Genomic DNA, 4,356 nt, shown 5'->3' on the forward strand with positions numbered 1-4,356 from the left:
ATTATTAACAATTTTAATTTATACCACATGCTGACAGATTAGACATCTATGAAAGTTCCAGTAGATGCTAGTAATGTACAAGCATAATTTTCACAAAAATAATTATATGGAATTATGTAGGTATTCTTCCAGTTTCACAGACATCCCAAGTAAATCTGAGAGTTCTGTACTGAAGGGTAATTCTTTTCTGTTGTTTTTTTGTATTGAATTTCTGCTCAAGATTTCCTTTGATCCTCAAATCTCATTTGAGAATAAAAGGGTCCCAAAGTCACCAGTGGTGTGACTCAAGACATGTTTGTTGTGTTGACTGTTAATTTCCTTAAAAGTAAATAATAAATGCAGAACTGTTGATGAGGCAAAGCTAAGGCTACTAGATGCATTGCAGTCAAGGAGAGCATTACCTCCTCAAAGCAGTGCCTTGGAAGGGCAAGTCAGAGGGAGAATATTTATGGAGCCATAGGGTCTGGGCTGAGTGATTTCAAGGCAGGTCTTCCATGATGAGCCCTAGTTAGGACTGGGCAGAGTCCATGACCAAATAGCTTTGGATCAGTGAGCATCATGAGGCAAGAGTCTTAAAGCAATTGGATGAACAAGGTCTTAATCTTGACAAGTAAGCTGTTGAGTTCGTTCATGACCTGATCTTGAGGAGCAAGCAGTTAAATCGTCTTTATTGGTCTTAGGGTTCTTTCACACAGAGTCAGGGAAGTATATTGGTTTCAGGATTCACTTGAGAATTTATGTATTCTGTGACATTTTGGAAGAATCTACTCCATGTTCCAGACTTCCCAGATGAGTAAGGTTTCTCTGGTCTCATTCTCTGCCAGACATGACATCAAGAAATGATAAAACTCAAAACCATTGAACTGCAGACTTCCAATTGGTGAATCGTATGACATGTGAATTATAATATCTTAATAAAACTCAATAAAAGCAGAAGTAAAAGCAGCTTTAAAAAAGAAGAAAGGAAAAGAGAGAATGCTGAAACTGGAACTGTATTATAAACATAGAGGGTCGATAATAGTGAGAAATATCGCAATAAGCCTGTCATCTAGAGAGGACCAAAGACTGAAGCTCTGCATAGCTGGAGGGACTCCTTCCTCTGCTTTCCTGGACCCCAGAACTATCATTTCTCTTTCTTCTGGCCTCCTGTAAGTCCCAAAATGTGGCAAGATATGCTCCAAAGAGAGGAGGTGATCACAGTCTGCCCACGTTGTTTAGAAACTGGGCATTACCCAAGTTTCTGGGATACCAAGAGAGAGAAATGCCTCAAACAGTACAACGTTCAGTACTGCACTTTGGGGCCAAAAACAATGAGCGGACCAGGCATAAGACCCGTGAGCACCCCTGTCTCTCCAGTTTCTAAGAAATGTCCCTTATACTTGCTGTTAGAAATTTGTTTACTGAGTTTTGGGAAATGGTTCCACTATGGAAGGTGTGTTTTGTTATGAATAGCCTATGGTTGAATAATTTGCAAGTTCTCATTTGAACCAGGGAGAGCTCAGTTGTCAAGCTTCACATCCCAAATGTGCCATCAAATATAAAAACTTGTCTCTGTCATTTAGATTTCTGATGGCAATTCCTCTGAGTCTAGGAAACCTGTAAAGCATAATCATGCTAAGATAACTCTACAATAATCCCTTTAGTACCCATTTTTGGGGAACATACAGAGACAGAAAGAATTCATTACCACTGCCTCGACTTCATCCCGCTCCACTCCTTTTCTTCCTCTGTACTTTAGAACTAAAAAGGAATGAATATAAAATTGCTTCTGTCAGGAGAGAGAAACAGTAGATCCAGTAATTGCCCTGTCAAGAGTTTTGGTGAGGGAAGTATTCTGAAATCACAATATAATACAAGTCTCCCAGAGGATTTCCTAAGCTATGTGTTTGTTGATCTCCCCACTGAATTAAAAATACCTCATCCCACATTTCTTTTTTCAGATCTAATGAGAAGACATCTATCAGTGACTCTGGCTTTGGTATTAAGATCACTTACTTTGTTTTCCCTCCCAGCTTATTGAGGTATAATTGACAAATAAAATTCTAAGATATTTAAAGTGTGCAATGTGATGATTTGATGTTCACAGATGTGGTGAAAGGAGGATCTCTGGGGGAGCTTCATTATATTTTGGAATCATTAAATACAGCCAGAAAGGTCTCTGATTCAATCAAAATGCGATGTATGACAGGAGTTCGCAGGCAGCCTCCACTATTCCATTCTGCCTCTAAAGGAATATTCCTTACATCATAGGCTTTCATTTTCATAATGATGTTTTCCTGTTTTGAGCTGTTCTTCCTTCAGTACTGCATCTTTTGGGGACCGGGGAGCAAGGGTTATTAACAGTAACAACAACACGTAGAATGATGGACATTTGTAAAAGGTGAATATCTGGGCAAGATGCACCTGTCACAGAGGCAGACATTCAAGATGACGTTTGCCTTTCTGCCAGTGATGAGGAAAAGAGGCACATAATGCCATCAAGACAACAGGAATCTTCCAAATAACCTTTTCGCCAGAAAATCTCTCACTCGCCCTGCTGTGGGTGTGCTATCCCAAAATGATTTATTGCTAGGATATTATTGAATTTCCCATATTGCTAATTGAATATTAACAGAAAAACTATCCTTGAGTGAGGCTGAAAATTATAGTCACCTCAGGGCGGAAATTATTTTTTTAATCTAGCCATGAAAATAAACATTTCCTCGTGTGACTTGAGTCCTTAAAAAGTGAAGTGCGGGTAAAGTGTACTTACCAGAAAATGGCGACAAGCCAGAGAAAGCCGGGCAGGGTTTCTCAAGGAAATTAAACCCATTTGGCTTCTCTATTCTGGTGTCTCTTGTTTAGTTCTTTTGGAAATTAGTTTTGATGGGAGCTCTGGCAAATGTTTGCGTTCTGTTAGTTTAATGTGTTAAAGGGGAAAACATGCTGGCTGGCAACTAGGCTTTAAGGGTGAACTGAAATAGAAATCACAATGGACAGGGAGACTGGGTGGCTCGGTTGGTTAAGCATCTGCCCAGGGTCCTGGGATCAAGTCCCACAATGGGCCCCCTGCTGAGCGGGCAGTCTGCTTCTCCCTCTGCCTCTGCTCCTTCCCTCTCTCTCAAAATAAATAAATAAAATCTTTGAAAAAGAAAAAGAAATCACAATGGCATGAGAACAAGTGGGTGAAAGACATGACCCCCCAGTATTTCTTAATGAAGTTTAATTTACATGTAGTAAAAGACATAGACCCATAGGGAGTGTACTGTTCAGGGTACTTTGACATATTAAAATTCAGGTAACCGCCACCTTAATCAAGATGTTATCTTTCACACTCAGGAATGATCTCTCATGCCCTTTTCCAGCAACCCCCTCTCTTAGACAAGCATTGTTCTTCTTCCTGCACCATGGATGAGTTTCACCTGGTCTTGAATTCCATGTAAGTGAAATCACACACTCGGGAGGTTGTTAAAATGACTGACGTCGATCAGGAGATGTCAGCCTAGAATGACGGGGGTTCAGCTTTGAATAGCTCTTCAGATATAGTTTACTATAATTCCTCAGTTTTCCAGTTGAGACTGAAGCCCTTGGATAAGTAACCCAAGATCACACAATTTAGTTTAGTGGCATAACGGGGATCACATTCATTATGTTCTAATCCTTTTTTCTTGATATTTCTTGTATCATTGATCAACATCTTTATAAATATCGAACAAACTAGAAACTTCAAAATATCTTCAAACCAGAATGGCTGCTACCACCACCTTGGTTCACGCCCCCCAAAATCCTCACCTAAACCATTGAATAAACTTCCTAACTCGTTTCTTTGCCTTTAGATTCTCATTCATTCATTCGTCCATTCAGCACATGATCAAACACCCCTCAAGAGTTCACTGTCCGATGAACTTTATTTTTCATTCAGCTCCCAACTTTATCTTTGTAAAACACAGTTCTGACTACAAAGCCTTCATGGATTTTTTAATCGTCAGGGGCTATGAATATATGGGCTGCTGAATAAAAGCAACCACAGTAGTATCTTCTGTTTCTCACAAAATTGCTCTTAAAATTTAGTCGCTAATATTTAAAACTGAGGTGATTCCCTGTGACAATTGAGTATTCTGGCTTAAAAAAAAAACAAACAAAAAGAACAGTAATACTGAGCTCTCACTTCCCTGTGGCTACAATCACTTGGAATTGGAGCTGTGCCCCCCAGTCCTCTCACGGCTCCCCCACCCCCTTATTGTCCTTCTGACACTGTGGCCGCAAGCAGGCACACTTCCCTCATCAATATCACCTTCTTGGCCTTAAATTTAAAGGCATTTTACTTTTGATCCCAGTCTTTTAAGATGAATTCTAAATTTTTTAGACAGCCATGTA

Source organism: Eumetopias jubatus, unplaced genomic scaffold, assembly GCF_037043125.1.
Source record: "Eumetopias jubatus isolate StellerSeaLion01/CBP00866 unplaced genomic scaffold, mEumJub1_p1.0 scaffold_14, whole genome shotgun sequence".
Classification (NCBI taxonomy): Eukaryota; Metazoa; Chordata; class Mammalia; order Carnivora; family Otariidae; genus Eumetopias; species Eumetopias jubatus.